The sequence below is a fragment of the Equus przewalskii genome, chromosome 13 (assembly GCF_037783145.1).
Source record: "Equus przewalskii isolate Varuska chromosome 13, EquPr2, whole genome shotgun sequence".
In the NCBI taxonomy this organism is placed as follows: domain Eukaryota; kingdom Metazoa; phylum Chordata; class Mammalia; order Perissodactyla; family Equidae; genus Equus; species Equus przewalskii.
Window position 1 is genome coordinate 5,339,465 of NC_091843.1, and position 27,337 is coordinate 5,366,801.

The window sequence follows — 27,337 nt, forward strand, 5'->3', positions numbered from 1 at the left end:
AGGAAGATTGGCAACAGATGTTAGCTACGGACCAATCTTCCTCACAAAAAACAAAAATAATATTATTTAAAAAATTATTCTATTTGTTAACCAACAAGGGAACCAGGAAGACATTATAACCAGTTCAAAAGAAAAGTCAGAAAAGCACAAATTCATGTGGAGTAAAGGAGCGTTGAAATGAATGGCAAGTGAAGGCATGTGTGTGGAGAGAAGTCGATTAAACCTCTATGAGACAGAACAGAACCCACGTGTCTATCAGTTACACACTACGTGCAGAGTTGTAAAAGAGCCCCCACAGAACCAGAATCTAAGAAGGTAAGGGTGTGCTGCAGACAACACGTAGTTTTCCACCAAAGTGCTAGATGTTTTCTACACTGTGCAGGAGGTGGGCATGGGCTAGCTCTCCTGGCTGCGGTGACTGGATTCTCCCATGGCACAGAGGACTTGCCCACACCATGCTGAGACTTGACCCAAGCTTAGCCTGGCTCCCACCTCTGCGAGGCCGTGCCCAAAGGTGACCTTGGCCCCCACGCTGAGTCTTTGCTCCAGAAAACACAATACAGCCAAACCACAAAATGGACATTGTCCCCATCCATGATGTGAAAATCAAACTATTTTCAGTAATTCTCCACTTCCCTCTCTTTGGTAATCTTCCATTTCCTCATGGCCCTTTTGCTCCCTCTCTGTTCTCCCATTAAAAGCCGCGGGTCACCTTTGTCTCAGTTGGCTGAGCTCTCTTTACACGGAGTCTGTGCCCTCCTGCACCAGTCTGAATGAAATCCGTCCTGCCACCTGCCACAGGTGACCAGTGTCTGCTGCTCTCTCTCTTTGTCATGCCACGGTTCTAGGGCTCTCTCTTCTGTTGCTTCTGCAAAGTGTAAAAACATAAAATCTTCCAGTGCAGCCAGCTCCCCCTGACTTCCGGAGACCTAGCTCTCTGGTCCCCTCCCACAAGCAACTAAACCTTTCTCCCCCATTCCCACAAACTGCCTGTCCTAGTCCTTTCCCATTCTGTTATCGGCAGTTTCCCCTCCGGGTGGCTCTGTCTCTTCCCTAGGCATTTTAGGGAGCCCTGAGGGCCCAGGTCACCTGGCACCCAGCCCTGACGCTGTCCCCGTGCACTCACATGCAAGTTGGAGGCGTGTAGGCCCCTCCCATTTCTGTGTTTGGATTTCCTCTCCAGTCCTCCAGGCCACCTTCTCAAGGTGACAAACTGTTGGCAGTCTCTGCAGTTCCCAGCTCCTAGGACTTCTGGAAGTCCTTGTTTCCCCTCCACCTGCCCCCACACAGCTTTGACCCAGGTGACTTTGCTGCCAGCAGCAGCGTCGCTCCAGCCTCCTGTATTCTGGGATACTTGGTCATCTGGCTTTGTTAAAAATATTGTCTGTGGCTTCTTTTCTTTTGCTATCTTTGTTATTCTGTATGTGTTTGTAAGGAGCTGCAGAGATGGAGAAACTGCACTGTCACCGTCTGCACCATCTTTGGCTGCACCCTTTTAGACAGGACATGAGCTGTCCACAGCGCCAGGGTCCCCACCGGGCAGCTTCACTTCTTTACTCATGACATTTTACCCCCTGGTCCTCGGAGGTCTATTTCCATATAGCCTTTACTTTTCTGCGTCTATTTCCGATTCTCAGCTTCTGGTTCAGTGTGTGTCTCAGAATCTGTCTGCTTAAATTCTTCCCTTTATGATACCTAAGCAGTTTTTCCCCTTTCTGCCTTCCTTCCCCCCTCCGTCTGCCCTCTCTTCCTTTCCTTCCTTGCTTTCTCTCGCTTTCTTTCTTTCTCTTCCTCTCTCCCTCCCTCCCTCCCACTCTTTCTCTCTCTCTCTCTTTCTCTTTTGGTATTTTCCTATATTGCTCTCTTTGCTTTGTAGTGATGCCGACCCTGATATCAGTTTCCCCACATTAAACCCAGCATATATGGGGTTAAAACCAAGACACTCATTCCCTGCTTACTCTCTGGCTTCCTGCCTCCAGAATCCGCTATCCTCCATGGAGACAGACACCGTCAAGGACAAGCACCTGGACCATCTCCTCCTCACAAAGAGATACGGGCTGGTGGGAAAGCTGCTGACCAGCAAGGCCATATGCTCCCCCTCCCCTACCTAAACCCCCAAATAAAAACCCTTCCTTTTAGCTTTTTGGAGAGTTTGGAATTTCAGCGTTAGCTGCCCTCTCTCCTTGCTCATCACTGTGCAAAAATAAAATTCCTACTTTCTTCCACCACCCCCGGTGTCAGAGATTGGCTTGCTGCGCAACGGGTGAGCGAACTCACTTCAGGTTCGGTAACAATTTAGCGACCACGAAGGGACAATGTCCCAGGTGGGCGTCTCACCTGGGGCACACCAGCCTCTGGCTAAAGGCCTCTCTTGGAAGCTGTCCTGCAGCTGCCTGAGCCCCTTGTCTCAGGGACAGCCCCGAGCGACTGGCTGCTAGCCAGACGTCGTTTGGCCCACGGCGCTTTGCTTTGGTGGTGGAAGAAACTAGGATTAGGACTTAGGGAGACGTCTCTTGTAAGTAGCTGGTAGTTTTTGTCTTTGTCCTTGTGTTAACCTTTTCCAACAGGACCGGCCGGAAACAATGGGTACCTTGGCAGCCCTCTGGGCTCCATTTGTTTTGAAGTCACCGTGACGCCTCAGCCAAATTTTGGTAAGTCCCCCGGGTGTGCACAGCCGAGGTCCCTTGTCCTTGCTCATCTGGGAAGATCTGCATGGCGCATCTTCATTTGTTGGGCGCCCACCGAGTGTAGGACACGGACTAAGCTGGGACTGGAAGCACTTTGGTGTTTTGTTTTGGTCTTTGTTTTGGCTTCTGTTTGTGGCCAAGTGTTTTTGGGAAAGTGCGCTTGTTTGGTATTTCTTGTTGTTTTTGTGTTTGTCTGTCCTTTTAAAAGTGTTAACATGGGAGATGCTGCATCTATTCCATCTAAGAGCCCCTTTGGAAAAACTTTGGCTAATGGTCGACCTATAGCTATAAGCCAGTGTCTAAAGAGGGATGCTTTTCTTTTGTAACACCACGTGGCCACAATATTCTTTGGACTCTGGAGAGAAAAAAAAAATGGCCAAACGATGGATCCTTAACTTGGGAAACTTTTTAGACAGCTCTCATGATAAACAACTGTTTTACTGGTACCTCTGAAAAGACCAAATTAAGAGGAAACTATAATGACTAGTCTTAAGAACTTAATCAAACTTGGGGTCTCAGCTTCTCCTAGTCTTACAGATGCTAATGAAAATGTTAAGTTAACAAAGAGAAATCAGAAAGGGAAGAGTCATACGACTCATCCCAATGGGATAAATGGTACAGATATGAATGAAGTTAAAACAAAGGTTTTAATGAAACACTGCCTAAGATTGGATGGGCTAAAGGGATCCCCTCTATTTGCTCCCCAACATTAAAGGACATCAGACAAATCTGTTCTATTTACCCCAGTTTGAAAAATTTAAAAGATCAGGAGGCAAAAATCAGAGTGAAAAACCTGACCAACAATTGTTTGGGGCAACAGTTAGGCTACTAAGATTAATAAGATTATAAAGATTAAAGTGTTTAAGCTAATATTGTATGAAGAGGTTATGTCAACTTTGCCTGGATGTTTTCTTTGGGAATAAATGTTATGTCTAACTGGGAATGCTTCCGCTGAACAATATTGTAATACCAAAACCTGTTAATAGAATTCTAATGTAAGTTATAATTACAAGTATAAGGGTTAGTAAAACTAAGATAAAGTTTTGTAAAAATTGATATACTTAAACAGGCCAATTTCAGTTCACCCAAACTGATGTATACTATTGGAAAACCAGCTGCAATAATAGGGAGCCTGTTTTAATCTTTTGAGGCTTCTAAATAAAATTAGAAATACTTTACTGCCTCTTTAAGAGAAAATAATTAAATAATTAAACATGCCAGCAGCCAACCCAAATCTGCTGCTTTTGTTTACTCTCTTGCTGAGCTTCCTAGCAAGCTGACCTTCGCTTCAACTCCCTTAAAATTCCTGATCTAAAATTGAACAAGTAAAAATAAGCAACCTTTTGAGATAATTTGGAATTGTAACGACCACTATGAAAACCTGTTTCAGAAGAGGATTCAAAATCTCTCATAATGGAATGCAGTCTTTAATGAATATGCAAATACTTCTAAGAGACGAAGTTATTTAACATGATATAAAATGATCTTTGATGAATGAAAGCCTGTTTAAGTTTGCTGGTTTCATTTAAAATAAACATGTCCTCGAAGTTATCAGCATTGGCTACAATGCAGACATACAGCCTGGGTTTACTGGTTAAATGAGCTCATGTCATCTCTGCTACAGAATTTATCAGCAAAACTCCTAACTCAGTATAATAGCTAATTTTGTTTAATGTCTCATGGAGTTTTTGTAGATGATCTAAATATAATTGTTAAGAACAGATAAACTAAATAAATATATATAATTATATGTATAATAATTATATTGTGATATATGTACTTAAAACAATTGAGGATAATACTTCATGCTGTAACGTCACATGAAGTTTTTAAGAGTAATTGTTAAAACTGGGTAAGAGTTTTAAGTACATTAATTATGTTTTATAGTCTGCATACTTAAAAACAGCTTCCAAAATCTTTTTGGAAGCTTAAATTTTATAACTTTACTAAGTTAAATTAAATAATAACAGTTTATTGGTTATCTAGGTCATTTCCAAATAAGATAAAATATTAAAGGTTAATTACTAAGCATATATTTGTCTGCCTTTGGTTTCTTATATCAAAGAGACTAAAAAGTGTTTAGGTTTATTGATAAACATGTTATATGTATGCTGAGAAATTTTCTATGAGAAAACATATATTTCTAAAAGGTCTGTATACAAAGAAAGTAAAATATATGTTTTCAATAAAAAGATATAAAGAATGGAAATATTTTTGTTTCTTGAGTTGAGAAAGAGAAATTTGTCCTACAGTGCTGGGACAAATTCTGAACATAAAAAAGTAACCAAAGGTTTGTAAAAGCAAAGCCCTAAAGAGATTTATGTATGGTCAAGTTGTCCAGGATTAAAGTAAATCCAATTAAGTAAATAAACTTATATGTCAAAAGTAAACTGGTACAAAATTAAAACTTGGTTTCGTCTTTCTTAAAAGGTTAATTTTCCTAAATTTTTAATCTGCTCTTGATAAAAAGATCATAAAAAGGCTTTTTTTTTTTTACTATTTTAACTCTGTTTCCCCTTGACTGTTTCTGTTGTCACTTTGAATAGATACCTGAACATGGTTTCACAGTGAACTTTGTTTCCTATCTGAACAAATGTTTTGAAGCCCTTAATATTTTTGACAAGCTTCCCCTCACACACAAATATTCAAGTCTTGAATAAAAGCTTTCTTTTGACCTGGAAGCGGAGGGAGAGTTTCTCTGGGGATTTTCAGAGGGCCCCTGGGACTTCTCGGAGAAATTTGCTCTCTTCCTATAAGAATGCTAAACTAATAAGGCTTATTTTTTATCTTAAATTACATAAGAAGCATTGTCAAATAAGTAATGATATACTTTCTTAAATGATATTATATAAATGTTACTGATATAAATATTTTAAAAATTATCTGATCAATTCTGATTGTCAGCTATAATCCTGGTTATTATCTCAAAATGTTATATATCACAGAGATGGTCAAATGCCTCTGTCAATTACCATTTTTGAATGTTTTGTTATTTATGAACAGTGGCTATTTCACTTTGATGTTTTTTCAAGTATGTTTCATCTTCAGAGAAATTCATGGACAGGACTGACACTCTAGACAAGTTTCTAATAAACGTTCAGATTGTAAAACTAAACTAGGTAAAAATTACAGAACTCCAACAGAGAAACTGATGACCTCACAAACTGCTGACAGAAGATTAAGATCAAGAACCAATTACACAGGACAGAATAAACTGATAGGGATGATTATAATTTTTATGACTTTTTGATTGAGATATTGCTAATTTTTGATGTTTTGCTTTTTTTCAGAGCTAAGAAAACCTTTTTCTCTATTCTCTTAAAGAACTATGACTTACAGCAATTTATAAACAAAATTGAAGCATTTGTGTTTTCCTCCCTATCTGAGCCCCCAAAACGCAAAAACCTCTGATGAGTAAGTATTCTTATTCGTATGGCAATATAGTTATTTGCGTAAGTCCAGTAAGAATGTGTTCTTCTTTTAACAGGACATAATTGGAAACACTGGTTATATTACCAAGGCTTTGACTGGAACATCATATTTAAAAAAAAATACAGGCTTGGATATAACAAGACAGCTTTTGAGGAATGAAGGTTGACATTCTGGAATAAAGCCACTTGGAAATATTGGCCTGGTACCGTGCTTATGGGTTCTGTAGCCTGGTAAGGTTGAGCAAAGAATGTCGCTCCCTCTGGCAGGTACAAGGAACCTCAATATTTTGGGGAACCTCACGAAGAGAGGGATTCACTCAAATCTGTAGGTACTGCAGGCAGAATCTGATAACGTGTCCTTTGCTTGGCTTTCCTTGAGAGACCTTTAAAGATCAACCTGAGATTCCTTATAAGGTTCCAGCAAAGCAGATTTAAAAGAGCCTATATGATCAACTACTATTCTTGCTGTACTTATGTAAATAATTATGCCAAATTTATTAAAACTAGACTTATTTTGCAAACCAGTTAGTCTTAATTTGGCTACGTCTAGTGAAATTGGGGGTGATTTTAGGGAGGAAGATTATGTTTCAATAGAAACCATATACATGTTTATAAATATTGGATTTTAGTTTTTTCAATTATCTTTGAAATTTTTGTTTTACTTCTCTTAACTGGACTGGATCTTGAATTCTTCGTCTCCTGAAATATCTGGCTAAAGACCTCCAAACTAACATTTTCCGGGTTTTTTCCCCATTATTTTCATTTGGAGTCATTGAAAACTAAATCTGCCCTTTTTCCTAAAGCCTCACAAACTGAAGCTGGAGGACCTAATAGAAACTTAAGAGAGATTCATGTCTACTGCTGTGAAGCCACTCAAAATGCTACCTGAGTGCCCGATGACACCATCAGAGACATTTCAAACTGCAAAAGATGCTTTGACCCTGACTTCTAGGAATCTTGATTGGCTGCCCCCTGGGCTCAGAAACTGGTTTGTAATTTGCTCCAATCATTAACCTTGTTTTCTCTTTTTGTTTCTCTAGAAAAACTTCTTATTAAATACCTGGTTACTTATTTACATGATACAGGCCTAACTTCAGGAGCCCACCAGCATCACCGCCTTATTAAAAGACTGGTTCAATGAAATGAAACGACCTACGCCCCATTTCAGCAGGAAGTAGCTAGATCGGTCACCGCCCCAAATCCCTCACTGAAGGATGGACATAAAATAGGGGGGAAGTTGATACCGACCCTGGTATCAGTTTCCCCACATTAAACCCAGCATATATGGGGTTAAAACCAAAACACTCATTCTCTGTTTATTCTCTGGCTTCCTGGCTCCAGAATCCGCTATCCTCCATGGAGACAGACACCGTCAAGGACAAGCACCTGGACCATCTCCTCCCCGTAAAGAGATACGGGCTGGTGGGAAAGCTGCTGACCAGCGAGGTCATGGGCTCCCTCCTCTCTGCAAGTCATCTCAAGGCCAAAGACAGGCAGGTGGGAAAGCTCTGACCAGCAAGGCCATGTGCTTCCCCTCCCCTACCTAAAACCCCGAATAAAAACCCTTCCTTTTAGCTTTTCGGGGAGTTTGGGATTTCAGCGTTAGCTTCCCTCTCTCCTTGCTCATCGCTGTGCAAAAATAAAATTCCTACTTTCTTCCACCACCCCCCCCCCCCCCCCCCCCCCGCCCCGGTGTCAGAGATTGGCTTGCTGCGCAATGGGTGAGCGAACTCACTTCAGGGTTGGTAACAGTAGTAAAAAGAATGAGATTCACTCTCTCCCTCAGGCACTTTCCAGGGACTTTCTTGAACTCTCTAAACCTCAACTTCTTCATCCGTCAAATGGAAATAATATACATACTTTGAGGACTTTGGGAAGATTAGGTACGTGCAGGTCAGCAATTGCGCCTTTCTGCCTCTCCAGCTGGTTATAGCACTGAAATTCAAGTACATTTTCAAGTGTTTTGTTTGCATTTATTGAATCATTTTACACTTTCTTTTGTTTTTAAAAACAGATGTGTATTGAGAATGTTTTAAAATTCCTCTTTGAAGAGAGACCCCCTGATGGGGAAAAAAAGAAGAAAGGGAAAGGAAACCAGGAATTCGGTCCTATTTCCTTCTGCTGCTGTCAATCACTGTTCTCCCCCTCCAGGCCAGGGCCCCTCACAGGCAGAGAAAAAGAAAGAGACTTTCTGCTCACAATTCAAATGAACCGCTTTTATGACCATATTTTTTCCTTCTGAATTGATATCTCCCTGTGCCACATTTTTTAGCCTTTTAAAAAACTGCCAGAAATGATTAGAAAGGAGAACAAAAGGACTGGAGACTCTGAAAGGTAAGGACTCCCACGTTTGAATTCAATCCTCTCTTTTATTATGCAAATAGGTCCCCTTGGAGTCTGCCTTCCAAGTGTGATTAAATGGAGACTCTTGGGATAAATGGAGCGCAGATGCAGAAATAAAGGTTCCACACTTCTCAAGTCCTCTTTTCTCGGAAGCCAAATACCTCCCCTCTCCACAGCCCAATTATTTTCTTCGGAATGTGGTCCGTGTTCCCTGGGGGAAAAGGCATTTTGAATTATTATTACCGGTTAAGAGATAAAAACAAAACAAAACCCCGATTCTCTCATTTCCTAGAGCTGCCTCCATCATCCAGGTTCAGATCTGGGTGGTGTTTCCCGCCTGATAGTGGAAATAATGCCTCGCATTTCCATCAAGTGCTTCGTGTGTGCCAGACACGGTGCCAAGCACCCTCTCCATCTGTTCTCTCTTCCATCCTGCCCACAGCTGCATGAGGTGGGCACTGGCTCTGATTATCTTTCGTTGCAGATGAAGAGTCCAAGACGTACCCAGGTGGAGTCACTCAGCTAGTAAGCACCAAAACCAGGATGGAAACCCAGAGGCAGGTTTAAAGAGTTGGCTCCACTACATGACATGCACAGAACCCCACTGACAGGGGCCCATACCTGGATTTTGCATCATTCTGGACCCTGGGCTTCCAGAAGCAGAGTCAAACAGGAAGACTGGCAAAATGTGCTCAAAAGAAAAAGAAAGAATGAATGGATACCAAGCTAAGAACAACGCAGGATGGTAGAGCAGAGAGAACATGGGCTTCGGAATCAGAGCTGTGGGTTCCAATGTCAGCCACGCCAGGGGCCTGGGGTGTGGCCTGTGCAAGTTGTTTTGCCTCTCCAGGTCTCACTTTTCTCATCCATCAAATGGTGCCAGAAACAGCTCCCTCTCAAGGGTGCAGGGAGGATGAAATACAATAATCCACAGGGAAGCTCTTCATTAATTTCATAGCATTTTGTACAGAGAGACACACAATTTATTGTGCAAACCAGGGTGATTGAGAACAGAAGGTGTCATTAACAATGACACCCAGTCAACTTGAATGCATGGCCATCCTTGCTCTAAGTGTGCAAATTGTCACCTCGGCTTCTCTAAGATGCTCCAGGAGTAGGGCCCTTGGAAGTGCTTACCCAGGTCGTTAATTCTGCCCTTCAGGCCCCTGACTTTGAGCACTGGCTGTGTCCTACCAACCTGCTAGTCTCCAGGCCAGTCATAGGATCATGTGCTTTTCCGTTTAATTCAACAGAGGTTGAGATGATTGACACTGGAGTCTTATTTTATGTATTTGAATCCAATTTTTGCCTCTTACAGGATGTATGACCTTGGGCAAGATATGTAACCTCTCTGTGCCTCAATTTTGTCTCCTGCAAAATGTGAGTTCATGAGTTTTGTAAGGTTTGGGTGCCGAGCACAGTCCCTCATTAACTGGTGGTTTCCCTTCTTTTCTTTACATGAACCATGGAGACTGTTCAAATATTTATTGAAATTTGAGCTTCAGAGAGGACAATGAAAATTAGATTGAGTTGGTTGTAATAGTCTGTTATATTTAAGTGAATACTGCAAGAAAAAATACCCTGTTACATGGACTTGTCCTTATGAGTAATAATAATGGTACCTGGAGCAGAAACCATGGATGAGACAAATAGAAATGCCAAGCAATAGGATTTGTTGGAGTATATTGTAGAAGGGATATTTCAATCGTATGTGAAACATGCTCTTTGAGGGTATATAACCACTCTGTACACCCTACTTCTTTGGTACCTATCCTTCCCTCAGGAAGGAAGGCCCCAGGCCATGGTCCTCACATTTTGGCTCAGAATAAACTCACCCAAATTTTCATTTATAGATCAGTTATGGATTATTTTCATTGCTGTTTCTTGGCATAGTCTGCAGGATTTCAGAGAAACCCACCAGAGACCACCTGGAATCTACACTGAGCTGGCATTCAGTACCAATGAGGGTCCATTGAGCCCCCCAGAAATAAGGAGGAACCCTGGACCTGAAACCCAGACCTCCTTATTTTAAGTTGACAGTCCAAGAGTTTATATGAGCTGGTTAAGGTCTTAAAACTAGGTGTCTTAAGGGGGTACTGGTACATACCCTAGGTAAGAGGAATTTCATAGGCCAGAGGAGCCTAGAGGAACTTGGGAGTGAATGGGGCAGGCTGACCTTTCAAATTTGGCTTTAAATTGGAAAGAATTGCATTTATAAAGTCTGAACAAACTGCTTGATAGAGAAATGAGAGACTCAATGTGTTCAGCTCCAAAGAAAAGGGACACCCACTCCTCTCGGCGTTTTCTGCCCAAAAGGCATCCTTAGGTGACTGAGGACCTCAGTGGGAGTGTCAGAGGATCAATTCTAGTGACGTGCAGCTGTCCCATAGGGAACTCCACTCTCATTCATGGTAATTAATTATGGCTCATCTGGGGACGTGCATATAAAGGCTGGTCACCCAAACACTCCGAGCCCCCATGGTGGTTTTAGACTGCCAGAGGGAGAAACTGAGGCACATAAGAGGGCGTTTATGACTTTTCTCTAGGGAGTAACGCTCACAAGCAGTACATTTTCTGACCCATTACACTGTCCTTAGAAGATGTTCAGACTTTATAACAAAACAAAATTAAAAGAGAAGCAGGAATCGAGCTTCTAAAACAGCCCGATCAGTTTTCGAATAGGCAGCCTCTCTTCCCAGCTCTAGTTGGCTTCATACTGTGACTGCAGTTGCTTAACAAAGGGGAATATTCCCAAGCCAGATTCCTAAGGCTAAAAGAAAGAAAAAAAAAGAGGAAAAGACCTAGGAAAACAAGTTTTCCACTGTGGTCTGCTATGAGAGACCTGACTCAGAAATCTAAGGGAAATCTTTGTTGTATCTGTCTGTTGTTTGCGTGTGTCTATGCATGTTACAACTGTGTGGTATTGTACCTCCGGCTGGTACAATTTCTAAAGAGCCCTATTCGATTGACTTAAAGTAAGCACTTACAAAAGTTTTTCTAAGTAGAACTAATGCACATGTCTTTCAATTTAACATGAGATGGAATAACTTTTGGTAAATGAAAGCTTGTTTAAGTTTGTTGGTTTAATTAAAACAGGTATGTCTGCAGAGCTATCATCATGGGATATGATGCCGACGTGCAGCGTTTATTCTGTATTTATTGGTCAGATAAGTGATGTTACCTCTTACAAAATGTTAACAAAAATAATAACTTAAAATGATGGCTAATTTTGTCTAATGGCTCATGAAGCTTTATAGGCAATCTAAATGATTATTGGGAACAAGTAAGTGAATAGATGTGAAAAAGATGAATGTTGGGTGAACTTTTAACAATAATTATATGTTACATGTATGTATTTAAAATAGCTTCCAAAATCTCTTTGGTAACTTGAAACTTTGAAGTTTTGCTAGGTTAATTTAAATGATAAAGATTCATTAAGTATCTAGATCATCTCTAAATAAGATAGAGTATTGGACATTAATTACTAAATGTAAGTTTGTCTACTTTTGTCTTTTTATTACCAGAAAAACTAAAAGGTGTTTAGGTCTATTGGTAAACATGTCTTGCGTTATGAAGTAACATGTTTCTAGAAATTATAAAAGGTATTCATAAATTTGCCAAGCCACAAAATGCTAAAAAATGTTTATAATTGCTTATTCTTAATTTTCACTAAAAATTAAGGTATCTGAAGGTTAAAGAATTCTAATATATGCGATTAAAGCTACTGGAAATTAATAAGGAAAACATATTTGTATTCAAGGAAAGTAAGGTGTAAGTTTTCAGTAAAGAAGTTATAAAGAATGGAAATATTTTGTTTGGTTGGTTAAGAAAGATAAAATTTGTCCTAAAGTATTAGTAGGAAAAAAGAAAGACATTGGACAAATTCTGGATGTAAAAGAAAGTGACAAAAAAGTTGGTGGAAGTATAAACTCTGAGGAATCTTATGCATGGTCAAGCCAGCTAAGATTGAAATGAATCTAATTAAGTAAATGAGTTTAACATGAAAAAGTAAACTGGTACAAAAATTAGAATCTGACTTTCTCTCTTAAAAGGATAATTTTCTTAAACTCTAGTCTGCTCTTGATAAAGAGGTTATAAAACGTTTTTCCTTCTGAGTAAGTTTACCCAAAGGACAGAAGATCTATGTTTTGTTAAGATAATTTCCTCTGTTCAAAACAACTGAGGTCTCTATTCAGATTTTTTTACTGTTTCTGTTGTCACTTTGGTTAAATATTATTAACCATTGTTTCAGTGACCCTTGTTTCACGATGACAAGATCAGCAACCTCTTGATCTTGTTTAAAAAAGTGTTTTAAAGCCTTTTGATATTTTTGACAAGCTTCTCCCTCAAAAAATATTCAAGTCCTGAATAAAGGCTTTCTTTTGACCTGGATGAAGGAAGAGAATTTCTCTGAGAATTTTCAGAGGGCCCCTGGGACTTCTCAAGGAAATGTGTTCTCTCTTCCTATAAAGAGGGGATACTAATTAGGCTTGTTTGGGATGCTAAATTGCATGGGAAGCATTGTCAAGTAGATGATGATAAACCTTAGGTTATATTATGTAGGTAAATATTATTCACTATTTTAACCCTGCTACCTTGCTTCCAACATCACAAGGGGAGAAGACCACGACTGCATTCTATTGTTTAACTTGGTTTACAGATAGGTCTTACTTGAACGATAAGCAAGGATATTATCAAGCTGGATATGCTGTCCGGCCCCAAGGATGCTTGCTACTTTCTATTAACTCTGCTAATGCAGTAAAAAGATTTCCTTCCATAGGCTCAGGAAATTGCTACAGAAATATATATATATTGGAAACTCTCCCACAGTGGCTCATACAGCCTCTACTTATTGTGCTATATGCCCCAAAATAATCTAGAGAAACCACTTCATGAGTCACAAGGCCACTTTCCCCTTCCTAAGGGACCCTTTGAGGTATAACAATTGTACTTTGTCCAAATGCCGCCATCTCAAGGATAAATATATCTTGTAATGATCTGTATGTTCTCACGTTGTGTTAAGGCCTTTCCTTGCAGAAGAGTGACATTAGGCTTTAGGTAAATTATTATTGAAAAGGATAATTGTTGTTGGAGGCATTCCTACAGAGTTACACAGTGACTGAGGAACTCATTAAATCTATTGGTAATATTTGGCAAATATTGCAGCATTTCCACTGTGCTTACCATCCCCGATCCCCAGGACTGATGGAAAGAACTAATGGCACAGTCAAAGCTTAATTGGCAAAGCTTTCAGAAGCAATTACTCTCTCATGGCCAAAAGCTCTTGTGCTCGTGTTCCTTAATCTTAGATCTACACTTTTTGTAAACATCGGCTGTCTCCTTTTGAAATAATAATAAAACAGCCTATGCAGTTAAATGAAGAAATATATGAACCAACTTTGCGTAAGGGATGTATTACATTGTTGTCAGGGTCTTATTGAGGTGCTTAAAAGAAATGAAAGATTGATAGCTGACTCTTTCACAGAGAGCTCCCAGAACTTAAGGATCATGGACTATAACCTGGAGAATTTGTTTATCGAAAGAGACATCAAATCAAAGACTCTATGCAGCCCTGGTGGAAAGGACCACACCAGGAGGAGAAGAAGATGGCATCTGATGTAGACAGCTGTCCCAAGACTCCGGATCAGGCCTGTATTCCCAACCTTATGTCTCCTCACTTAAACCTTTGTTATGCTTAAACTGTATACCTATTTTATAATTTGTTTGGGATACTATCATACTTAAAGAAAGTGATAAATTTGAAACAGACTGGTCTTGAAGGCCAGGAATTTATCGAGCGACTCCTAACAGAACTCAATGGTTTTGCTGAACAAATCTTCGGTCTTGGCTACTGCCTGGATGGCTAAAACACTGCACCCTGAGTTTCCTTTAAAAGTAGGGAAGGCGTCAGGCTGAGTTAAAACCTATTGCCAATCTCCCTCTCTTTAAGGCCAGATGGGCTCATTCAGTGTCCACTGGTATGGCCACCAAGCGGCTATATTTGCTCCTTCTTTGGGGCTAAAAGATGTCGTTATTACATATGGAAGCCCTGACTAAATTTACTCAAGAAGCCCTTAATGATAGTCAAGGAGGAACAGCCTTATTAAATACCAAAATGTCTTTAATGAGAAAGGCTGTCCTTCAGAACAGAATGGCTTTAGATATTCTTACTGCATCCCAAGGTGGTACCTATACAATCATTCAGACTGGATGCTGTGCTTTTATATGTGATGGATCTTCCAATGTGTCATCTCTGCTAAAGCACATGAAAGAACAGGTGAACGCCTTATGTGATCCTACACCCAGTTTGATTTGTTTGGTTGGCTCCCTTCTGTTATGGGTTCCCTTTTTCTATCTGGATTACAATTCTTATTTCTATTACTTCTTGAAATTCCTGTACAAATCATAATATTCAAACTCGTTGTTTTCTTTACTTTGTGTTGTAAGACTGGCATACAAACTAGAATAATGGTTGCTTGGTGACTCCAGATGGTTGATCTATCTTATAACCTTGGACAAATTTCCTTTTCTGATAAGGACTATGTCTAAGAACTCATTTTAAACTAAAGTTTTCAAATATGTTGAATTCTTATCATCTTTACTGTACTTGTGCTATGATCATATGCAATGTAAACCCGAGGTGTCATAGAAAAGCACATATACAATGTGCAACAATCTAAAATTAATTGAAAATTATATAACATATGAAATACTTCCTTTGTGAATATATATACCTCTATGCTTGTCAACTATTTCCCCCCAACGTAGACAACTGGGCAAACAAATGAGATGAAAGCCTGGCACCGAGGGACACGATGGACCCAGGGCAGGCAGCAACCACCCTGGCACAGAGGGACAATATTTTGATCATCAATGCTTTCATAGATCAAAAGGGGAAAATGACAAATAGAAATGGCAAGCAATAGGATATATTGGAGTATATGAGGAAGCCATTTGGTGTAAAGCTAATTCGACCTGACTTGGTTTTTCCAAAGGTCCTGACATGGCCATTGAGCATGCATTGTACATCCGCATTAAGCATTTCCTATGGTAAGAACGAATGCCCTTAAGATAAAGATGCAACTTCCCCCCACATTGGCATTTCCTTAAGGATAACCATCTTTGCCTAGGCTAGGAACTGACTGCTGTGCTCACCTGTGACCACCTAGCTTGAGACAACAGATCTGCCACCCTGCTGTGTCCCCTGAGACAGCAGACCTACTACCTGCTGTGTCCATCAATCGCTGTGCCGACAGAGCAGTCACGTGACTATTTGTAAGAGGGACATTTCAATCATATGTGAAACATCCTCTTTGAGGGTATATGACCACTCTGTGCACCCCACTTCTTTGGTGCCCTTCCTTCCTTGGGGAAGGAAGGCCCCTGGCCATGGTCCTTACATTTTGGCTCAGAATAAACTCACCCCAATTTTCACTTACAGATTGGTTGTGGATTATTTTTGTTGACAAATGCTCTGATGCAGCCCCCCCCCCCCCGCCCCCACCGGCCCTCCTGAGTCAGCCTGTGAGCTGACCACGGCCCTCCTCGGCATCTGCGTCTCTCTTCTCTGCCCGGGCCTTCTCTCTGTCTCTTCTCTCTGCCTCCCAGGGCAGCCCTTACGTCTTGGGACTGAGGGTCTGGATGAAAGCACAGCCTCCCATCTGTGGGGACATGATTCTGATGTGACTCCCTGCTGTTTCTCAGGCCCTTGGAGGGCCTGAGCCCCAGGTGCCCACAGCAGGAGCCCCTCAGAGCGACGCCCTGCTCCAGCTTCCCTCCCTTCCCTCTCCCCAGTTCCCCGCTGTGCTTCCTGGGTTTGCCTTATAAATAAACCATGAAGCCGAGTCTTACCTTTTGAGGAAGCCAGACTGAGCTGGTGGCTGGTAACAGCTCTGGTCTGAATGTTTGTGTCCCCACAAATGCATATGTTGGAACCCCAACCCCCAAGGTGTTGGGAGTAGGAGGTGGGGCCTTTGGGAGGCAATCAGGTCGTGGGGTGGAGCCCTGATCCATGGGATTGGTGCCCTTATAGAGAGACCCCAGAGAGCTCCCTCACCCCTTCACGGCGTGAGGACACGGCGAGGCTGTCCATGAGGACGCAGACTCTCACCAGACACTGAATCTGCTGGCAGCTTGGTCTTGGACTTCCAGCCTCCAGAACTGTGAGAAACAAATGTCTGTTGTTTATGAGCCATGCAGTCTGTGGTATTTTTGTTACAGCAGCTCAAACAGACTCAGACAGTGACCAACACATATTAAACGCCGGCTGTGCACCCGCTGCTGAGCACTTTACCTGCCCCACTGTGTGCATTCTTCAGAAAACCTTATGAGGCAGGTAGTATTACTATCTCTATTTTACAATTGAGAAAACCGAAGCTCAAAGACGTAAGCGATTTGTCCGAATTCACACGGCGGCTTAGTAATTTTCCAGGACAGAGGACCTGGCCCAAACCCAAGTCTGCACTGGTGGATTCTGTTCCGACATGTCTGTTTCATGAATTTGATCTGAGGCATCTCATTCAAGGGGACCTTGGAGACCACCTCAGTGTGGGGGTGGGGGGCGTGGAGAAGATGTAGGCTATAGAGATCTATGGATCATGAGTTAGTGATGAAATTGGGATTCTGATCGATAGAAGAGCCTAGCGGGCCTTAGGGAGAGGCCATAATTGTGTTCTGAGGACCTAACCAGAGGCATAAGGAGCGAGTTCGCTGACAAAAGCCATTTCTGCTGTGCTCACGGGAGGGGGTCTTCCTAGAGCAGGAGGGGTGCCCCGTGTTGTTCTCTGAAGCACATGTCCCATGACAGGGGTCGGCAAACAAAACTCTTCTCTAGGCTACAGCACCTCCCAAACTCGGGTCTGTGGCCTTTGAGGGCCTGCTGACCTTGGGGAAACTGAGGCATCTCTTCTGGCAGTCTACGCTGAGCACAGAGTGCTTTCCTTTCCATCATGGACTCTGGTCTCCATGGCGGGACTTCTGATGCAACTTCACTGAGGAGAAGCCTTTAATTTTAGCTCTTGCCAATGAATTTATGATCAGATTACCAGGGAACTTAATTTCGAAATTAGACAAACTCCAAGAAGGAAAGTGTATTTTTTCTTTTTTTTTTGAAGAAGGTTAGCCCTGAGCTAACATCTGTTGCCCATCCTCCTCTTTTTGCCGAGGAAGATTGGCCCTGAGCTAACATCCATGCCCTTTCTCCTCTACTTTATTTGTGGGACACTCACTACAGCATGGCTTGATAAGCGGTGTGTAGGTCCACACCCGGGATCCAAACCGGCAAACTCTGGGCTGCCAAAGCCAAGTGTGAGAACCCAACTGCCATGCCACCGGACTGGCCCCTGTATTTTTTTTAATGAGGAGGAAATTAGAGTCTGGACAGCATCTAAGGGAGAGGACAGAGCAGTGGGGATGCTGAAAAGCTGCCTTTGTCCTCCCTCGTAGAGGGGTGCAGACCCCTTCCTGGCTGGGGGGTCCTCAGGTGAGCCACATAGCTTTTCTGCTCCTCAGTTTCCTCATCAGTGCAATGGGGATGACACAGGTTCCCATCTCATAGGATTGCTGTGGCGTCTAAACGGCGGTGCATGCAGATCGCTTAGCATAGGCCCTATGCATAATAGATGCTGGATAAATATTAGCAGAGTGAAGGGTTTATTGGGCATATTGTGCAAGGAAGACAAAGCAGGGAGGAGGCAGGGAGACCTTGAGATCTGAGATTCGGCCAATGCAGCACCAAGTTCTAGAGCGAAGATTGTTTTTAGAAGAATCAGCTTTGGACAGAAATGGCCAGGCCCAAGTACCCCTGTCACACTTGGTCAGGGGCCGCGGCTTCTGGGGAAGAGCTGGCTTCAGTTAGAACTAGGATGCTGAGCTGGGTCCTGAGGACTGCAGCAGCAGGAGGCCAGCAGCCAGCCGCACTTGTAACTGAAAGGCAAACATTCTGAAGGAAACCGGAGCACGCCCCCTCCCTGGTGCCACTGGGAATCTCCTGGTAAGCAGACCCAGTTCCTAACCCCACTCAGGTCTGCCACCTCCTGAGAAACTGGTCGTTCTCTGGTCTCTATCCAGTTTGGAAAACCCCACCCCACCCATGGGGACTGGTTTCTCCCCGGGATCCACCTCCATCCCCCAGCAGTGCGTTTCCTCAAATCCCAGTCTGTCTAGAGCAGAACCTCATGGAGCCAGGGGGCTGGGGGGACTGCCAGGGGTGGCCTTGGGGCTCCAGCTCCCTCAGCACAGGCCCAGTTGTGGGTGTCATCCATATGTACTTGCTTTGACCTCTCCCCACCTCTGTGCTAGAGACACACCGTCTGTAATCTCAGTTGCCCAGCAGCTAAGTGAGGATAAAGTTCTTTCCCTCTATCACTGCTCCCAGGGAGAGGTGAGCTCTAAGCCTCCGCCTGTGACTGCTTTGCCCAAGGGGACATCAGCAAACATGGCCCAAACAGAGGCTTGATAAGTGCTTGTGCCCTGGGCTTATCCTCTTGGAAAGCTGCCCTGAGGCCACCAGGGGGGAAGCCCATCTAGCCACTTGGGAGATCAGAGGCCATATGGAGGTGCGCTGATGTGCCCCAGCCAACAGCCAGCACCAACTGCCGGGCATGCAGCTGAGGCCATCTCGGACCTTCCAGCAACAGGAGTGAGCCCAGGGGAAACCAGCAGAAGATTTACCCAGCCAACCCACAGAATCAGGCAAAGTCAAAAACCTTTGTTTCAAGGCACTGCGTTTGGAGTGGTTTTTTACGCAGCAATAGATAGCTGATGCACGTGTATCCCAAGAAGAAAAGATCATTCTCTGGAACCTCACAATGTCAGTCCACCAGGAGGCGGAGACATGGTTCCCAGCTGCTGGATCATTTCAAAGCTGCACCTCACACCAAGGGGTCAGAGGGGTCAAGATTTTCCATCACAGTGCTGAGCTCCATCCCTTGGCTCTCAGACTGTGCCTCCCAGCCTCTGGGAGTGAAGCACAGGGCCATCATTGAGCCCAGATGTACCGTCTGCGCCCTTAGCTACCGAAGCCCTAAAATTGTCACATGCAGGGACTTGATGGGGGTCATGCCCATCCCTAGTTTCCGTGGGAGAGGCCACGGAGGTGTCTTCTTTTGGATACACGAAGAGCCTTTGCTTTAGATGTCAGCCAAGGCACGTGTGTGTGCTGGACTCTTTTGTTAATTAATTAATGCATTCAGCAACCATTTTGCTGCAATTTGTCAGCAACTGATTGCTGACTCAGCAATTATGGAGGGTCAGCTGTATGCCAGGCACCCTTGCAATTTTCTCAAAGGAAAAGGACACCTACTTTGACCCAATTATGAACAAAGAGACAAGGCCAAGACTCAGAGAGTAATTTAGAATTATCGAGGTCAGGGCCCTAAAGCACTATTTTATAAAAAGCGCAGACTAAGACATTTCAACTGAAAAATGTGCAAAAATTAAAGTTATTTTATTTTTTCTAATTATGAAAGTAATAGCTACTCATTACAAAACACTTAGAAAGCACAAAAAAGTATAAAACAGAAAAAAACATCACTTGCAGTCTTACTGTCACTATAAATGTTTTGGTGTTCTTCCTGGTTTCACCCTGATTTCAAGATGGGCCGGTTTAAATGGTCTCTTAAGGATGAGTAGGAGTTTTGCCAGGCATGTGAAAGATGGAAAGGCCTTCCAGAAAGAGGAAACAGCACGCGTCCAGAAGATGTGACAGTGCACGGACATGGTTTGCACAAGCTGACTGGAAACAGACAGGAGGGCCCAAGAAAGGATACAAACTTGGACAGGCTGGCAGGAAAGAGGCCACGGAGGGCCTCAAATGTCGGATCAAGGGGCCAGGACTTTGTCCAAGGGCTTCAGGAGAGGATGTGCCTGCTCAGGGGGTGTGGAGGGTGCTGGAAGAAGGAAGGCTCGCAGCAGGGGCCAGCAGAAGCTCTGGCCCAAGTGGAGATGTCAATGGTCTGAAACAGGGTGGGGGCAGCGGAGGCCGCAGAAGATGTTCAACCTCAAGGGGCTGAACCTTGAGGTGTGAGTTCTTACAGAGACAGTCCTGTCCTCTGTCAGGGAGGGAGTGAGGAAAGGGGCCCTGTTGCTAGAGTGAAAACTGGGAGTACCCTTGTGGAGGACAGTCTGTTTACCAGCTGTATGATTGAGGGCAAGGGATTCAACTTCTCAAAAGGCCTCAATTTCATTGCATAAAAAATGAGGATAATAATAGAATCTATCTCATAGAGGTGATGAGACGCTTAAATGAGATGATGAATAAAAGTGCGTATATTGCCTGGCACATCAAAATAAATGCCAAATACGGTTAGCTTTCATCATCATCCATCACCATCATCATCATCACCATCATTAACAAAACTTTAAAAGCTCATGTCCTGTGACCCAGCTGATCTCACTTCTAAGACCCTCTCTTAAAGAAACAACAGCACAAGAATGTAAAGCTACACACGACGTTATTCACAACAGCGTCTTATTTTGTAATAGCTAAAACGTAGAAATAACCAAAATGTCCATCGAAAGGGGAATGATAAATAAATTATAGGGATTAATACTTCAGTATTCTATGAAGCTCTTAAGAATGAGGAAGATTTATATATATTGCCTTGAAAATACTTATGGTTTATTTTTTAAGGGGAAAAATGAGGTTATAGTATAATATGTATAACAGGATTTCATGTTTATAGACAAACCCAAACCAAAAACATTTACCAGTGAGCGTATATGTTTGCATAGGTGTATACAAGGTCTGGATGCACAGAGACCAAGTTACACGGCTGTCAGCCCTGGAGGTGCTGGTTGGGATCAGGAAAGGAGAAGGGGGAAGCTGTCACTTTATACACTTCTGTGTTATCTTAGTCTGTTCTTATGAGCATGCGTTATTTTTGTAGTAGAAACAAAAAGCTTTTTAGGTCAGAGAGGTTGAGGCTTGAAAGGAGGCAGAGTGAGGAGGATGAGCGCATGGTGGACAGGAGCTGGGATGGGAATGAATGGAGGAAGCAGGTGCCGGCCCAGAACAGAGCACCCTGCAGGGCTCCAGAAGCTTCATTTTTCAAATCACAGCCTCCTTCATACTGGAAGCGTCAGAGCCATGTTCTCCAGAACCAACGACTTGCGGTCTTGGGGACATCGATTGTCTGCATTCGGCGTGGTTCCAGGTTCCCCTCTCCCGGGTTCGTCTGAATGGAGTCTTGGTGGTGGTTACCTTGGGGTCAGAGGCTGGCTCTGTCCCCTCCTGCAGAGGGAAGGCCGGCTGAGGGGAGGGCTGGGCCAGGACAGAAGGGGCAGCTGGTATATTGGCCAGGAAGTGTACAGCCAGATGCCCAGCTTCCGTTCTGCCTCCAGTCGATCTTGAGTGAGTTCCTGGAATGTGGCAATTGCATCTGTGAAGTGGGGACAACTACAGCAGTTATTTCATGGGCTGCTGTGAGATGAAATGAGGTGGTGAGAGGCAAAATCACCAATCAGTGAACGTTGGCCATCGCTGTACGTAAATGGGGGCCCACTGGTGGTTGAGTGGATTTAACTGATGATTCATTTCCATCCTCCAGCTCGGTGCTGCCATTCATATCACTGCAGAACATTAAAACCCAAGCCAGCACCCCCAAAGTCATGAAGTTATTCAAAGCTCTCCTTGATCTCTAGAACAGCAGTTCTTATTTATTTATATTTTTATTTGTTTTGAGGAAGATTAGCCCTGAGCTAACATCTGCCGCCAATCCTCCTCTTTTTGCTGAGGAAGACTGGTCCTGGGCTAACATCTGTGCCCATCTTCTCTACTTTATATGTGGGACGCCTGCCACAGCATGGCTTGCCAAGTGGTGCCATGTCCGCACCTGGGATCCAAACCAGCGAACCCCGGGCCACCAAAGCGGAACATGTGCACTTAACCACTGCGCCACCGGGCCGGCCCCTGATCTCTAGAACAGCAGTTCTCAATCCTGGCTGCACCTCGGAACAGGTTGGGGAGCTTAAAATGCCGATTCCCAGGCCACCCTCAGGTGTTGGGGTGCAATTGTTTTGAATGGGGCCTGGGCAATAGGGATTGTGAAATGCTCTGCAGGCAATTCTGGAGTGAAGCCAGGGTGAGAAACCCTGCCCTAGGCCAAACAGGGGTGCCCTCTTAATGCCCAGCGTCTCCCCATTGCTGCCCCCCCTCTGTGCAGGGTCCCCCAAACCCTCTCAACCCCACTTTCAACTCCCAGACTTAGAGCTGCTGTGGACAGTCGTCCAGGCGCTTTTCTGCCCGCTTCCTCCCCTCCCTCTCTCCAAGGTTTACTGTCAGGCTCTACTCAGCATCTTGGAATTCCTTTGTTTCCTTTCCCCCATTTGTCCACATCTGGCCTCTCAAAGGAGGGCTGGGAAGCTAGAGGTTTGCTGGGAAAGTGGGATGCAGTCTGAGCTTCTTTCTGGGCAACAGTGTCCTCTCCGTCCTCACTGGATCGTCATCACTGGACTTTCCGCCGTGACGCGCTCCCTGGGGAGGAGGCCGGGTCAGAGGAGAGCCTTGTGCCTGGGTCCTGTGCTTCCTGCACTGAGCAGAGCAGTGGGAAAGCCGCCAGCGCTCACCGCTCTGCTTCAACTGACACCCCCGTCCTGGGGACTGGGTTCCCGGCATCCCCCTCCCACATTCTGCACTGAGATTGTTATTCGGAGTTTGTATCATGAGGTTGTGTCCTTTGGAATTTCAACAGAGTTGACGTTTTCGTCTCTATTTTTAGCTTTTTTTTCTTTTTTTTAAAATTGTTCTCTCATGCTACCATACCTGGAGATCATGATTAAAATATATTTTCATTAGAAACAGGAATAAGGGGGCAGAGCTTGCTCTTGATTGCAGCCACACATGATGGAACAATCGTCTGACCCCTGGAAACGAGCTGGGACGACTCCCCAGCACAACTGACGTCTGTGAGCTGACGCTGTGGCTCTGCAGAAAGGACCTGCTTGTCTGTGGTTTCCGTTTCATGTTACTGCAGAGACAGTAAAACGGCAAGGGAAGGAAAGGCATGACATAGGGGTCTCCGTTTACCTCCCCCCCCCCGCCCTTTTTGTGAGGAAGGTTGTCCCTGAGCTAACATCTGTGGCAATCCTCCTCTATTTTGTACGTGGGGATGGTGCCACAGCATGGCTTGATAAGCGATGCATAAATTCGCTTCGCACCCGGGATCTGGGCCTGTGAACCCCAGGCCACTGAAGTGGAGCGCGTTGAATTTAACCACTTTGCCACCGGGCCAGTCCCACCCTTTACCCCTTGTAATCTTCAAAATAAGACTGTCAGGTGGATTTTATTGTCTCCGTTTTACAAATAACCAAACGGAGGCTCAGAGAGCGGAACTGGCTTGTCCCACATTATCAAAATAGTAGGGGCAGAGCTGAGGTTTGAATGCTGTTCTTCCCTGCATGAAACCCTTCAGAATGAGCCCCGGCTTTCAGGAGGAAGACCGCGCTCCGTCTCTGGGCACGGAAGGGCCTCATGACGGGCCCCCCGAGAACCTGGTGGCATCTTCCCTGAAGACCCTTCCCCTGCACACTCTGCTCATCCACACCTTCTCTGGTCTCCAGGTCTTCACACAGACTGTTCCCTCCACCCAGAGCCCTAGTTTGCTTCCTGCCCCTTTTCTCCTCCCTGTGAGTGATTCCCACCCTCTTCCCCGCATGGCTGAGGTGCCACTCCTCAAAGCCCTCTCTGAGTCCCAGCGCCCCTCCCCAGCTGGGTTCAGGGCTCTTCTTCCTAGTGTCATTGGCCCGTGTCACAGCACCGACGGCCCTGAGGGTAGGGACTGGGTCTGGTCTACCATCGTTCTGCATTCCGCCCCGCCCCCTCCCACCCAGAATCAGGTGCCCTGTACCATGAGCCCCAGTGGATGATCCACTCCTGCCTGTCCGACACCAAACCAGGGAATCTTTCCAGCATGCCGCAGCTGGAGAGACCACGTTTTCTCGTATCTTCCTCTACCGCCTTCCTGACTTGGCCTTGGAGGTTCAGAGATCCAAGTTCACGGCCCAAGTTGGTTGCCTGGGGCCACCTGCCGTCTGCTCCTGGGGAGCACCTGGCTCCTGCCCCGGGATCTTGCAGGCAATGCTGCACCCTGGTGGTGTCTCTCCGTGCTGCGGCTCCCTTCCGGCCTGGAGCTCTGGCCTGAGGAGGATCCTGTGAGCAGGTAGCACCCTCATCGTTTCCAGCGGGAAGCTGGACTCGAGGGGAGGGTTGGTGATTGCCTCAGTATCCCCAGCGCTTGTGAGTGGGGAGCTGTCAGCCCAGGCATGCCCACTTTCAAGGCTGGGCGGGGGGAGGGGGGAGGGGAGGTCACTGCCCACCCCTAGGGGGCACTAGAGAAGTGGGAGCTGCCTCAAGCTCCGACATGACTCAGTGGCATAAAATGAATACAGGTGCATTCCAGAAAATCTAAGAAACAGAAAACTGTAAAGAAAATAAAGATTACCTGTCAACCCAGAGGCAGCGTCTGTTAACCATTTTGGTGATATCTTTCTAATTTGTCTTTTATATCTATCAATGCATTATCACAAAATTGGGACAATAACCTAGAGAGATTTTTAAAAATAGCATTTAATATGTCCTAAGTTCAGAAATAGAAGCAAACCTGGAAAATCAGAAAAGCATAAAGGAGAAAATTTAAAAATCACTTATAATCCCAGCAGAGACAGCCTTTTCCCCCAATTTAGTTTATATTTGTGAGAACCATATATCTATTTTGCAAGAATTCAAATCAGAAATTTAAAAAAATGTCCTAAGGGAATATTCATTCTTATATCTTGGATTACCCCACAGTAGTGTACACTTTCTCTTTTTTCCTGCATGCAATTTCTCCAGAAACATCCTCCAACCTCTCGCCGACACGTTCCATCCACATGGCCCCATGGGAGTAGCCAGGCGTTGCATGAGCCTGAGTGGATTCATCTGTGGGATTGATGCTTCGAAGTGGAATTGCTTAATAGAGGGTATGTGCTTTTATAAGTTTTGATACATGCTGCCAAACTGGCTTGCAGAGAAATCGTAGCCATTTGCACGTCCGCCAGCAGGCAGGAGAGCGCCTGTTTCCCAGTAGGATCACTAACAGAATGTCGTCAAACTTGTGCTGAGTGTGCACCGAGCCAAGCACCAGGCTCAGAGCTGTCTGTGTCTTAGTGCTCACTGTATCCTCACCATTACCCACGGACGGAGGTAGTAGGATCTTCACTTCACAGGTGAGGAAACGGAGGTTTAGCGAGCTTAGCCGTCTCAATGCACAGACCTGAACTGACTCCAACGCCAGCATTCATCCTAACATCTGCCCGGTGTTCTCAACCTTAAATGTATCAGAACCACTCAGAGGACTTGTTAAAAGCCGGCTGGGCCCCACCTTCAAGTTTCTGATCCAGCGTGTGTGGAGAAGGCCTGGGCGCACGCACCTCTAGTTCCCAGTAACGCTGATGCTGCTGGTCCAAGGGCCGCACTTGGAGAACCATCGCTCCTGTTACTCTCATATGGGACCCTATCTGGACATGACCTTGCTGACCTGCTTCGACCTCAGTTGGGTGCTCGCTTGAACTCTATGTGTTCTGCAGACCTTTGGTTTGTGTATGTGTGGGAATGTGAATATACCTTTCATAGTCCTTTGAATGCACCAACTCAGGTTTGTGGCAAGTGATTTCACTTCTTCAAGACTGTCCCCCCACTTTTTTATTGAGATGATGCTCAGAGGAACCCCTGGGGGGGATTGCAAGGAGTAATGCATGCATGCACGTGTGCAAAAAAAAAATGCTTTGAAGATCATAAACACTCTTCCGAAGCTAGTTATAAACATTCCTATTGATGGAGAAGCTGTGAAGGATAGTTGGACAGGCCAGGACTGAGATGGCGGTTGGGCCAGTGTGTGACACTAGATGTCAGGCCACTTCTCTGAGCCTCAAATTCCTTTTCTTACAAATAGGGATATTATGGGCTCCTTGAGCATTAAACAAGCCCCTATGTGCGTTGTCCCAAGTGCTCTTTCTGTTCCAGAAGCTCCAGGGACAGTGGCGCCCTCAGTGACAGAAGGGCTGGTTCTGGAACAATGGTTACAACTTCATTGCTCACAGTCATTTCCCCTCCAGATTCTCAGAAATAATGTTCATTGTCACCTCTGTTCTCAGAAAATCTCATATTCCCTACTCCTTCCACATCCTGGTGATGATGTCTCTGTGACACAAAATGGGCTCTTTTCCGCAACTGGAAATTGGAAACACGAAGAACTGTTTTAGATTCCTGGAAAGAGCCCAGGTTGAACCCAATGCCCAAGTGGACCCTTGGCTGGTGCCAACTGTTCTAGTTGCTGGAGATGTGCCAGCGGACAAAAGAGAAACCCCTGCCCTCAAAAGCTTGTTGATACTGTGTCCCTAAGTATGTCAACATTGAAGTCGGATGCTTTCTTGCAATCTGGTAAGGGGTAAATATGCAAATTCACAGAAAATTTTAAGTTGGTCTGAAATGGATCCAATGAAGCTCAGATCTCCAGGAACCCCAGAGATGTGGCTACAGCCAGAACTCCCCAAGCTATGACATGTATGAGGATCTTGGGCTCCTGTCATCCTGCAGATTCTGGCTCAGCAGGTCCAGGGTGGGGCCCAAGAACTTGCATTTCCAACAAGCCTGGATGTTGCTGGTTGTAGGGATCACACTTTGAATAGCTAGGGCTTAAGTGACATATTATGTCATTCACTACCAAATGTAACCTTAACTGTCTTCAGCTTTCCGTGAAATTCTGAATGCACGAAGGGAAGACTAATTTTATTAGAGTATTCAGCGGTTTACATTTTTGGGCTGGGATGCAGGTCTGGGTGTCAGATCTTGGCTCGCACTTCAGTTTTCAAGTGCCCAGGGGCAGTGCGAGCACGCTGTCA

General features: G+C 44.5%; 1 long non-coding RNA gene across 1 annotated transcript; it reads left to right on the forward strand.

The window, feature by feature from the left end:
* The first annotated feature begins 2,477 nt into the window (after window positions 1–2,477).
* On the forward strand, window positions 2,478–12,268 carry LOC139075023 (uncharacterized). Its single transcript, XR_011525020.1, has 3 exons — window positions 2,478–2,651; window positions 7,460–7,615; window positions 8,133–12,268. It is a non-coding gene; the product is annotated as an uncharacterized lncRNA (long non-coding RNA).
* Window positions 12,269–27,337: the final 15,069 nt, after the last annotated feature.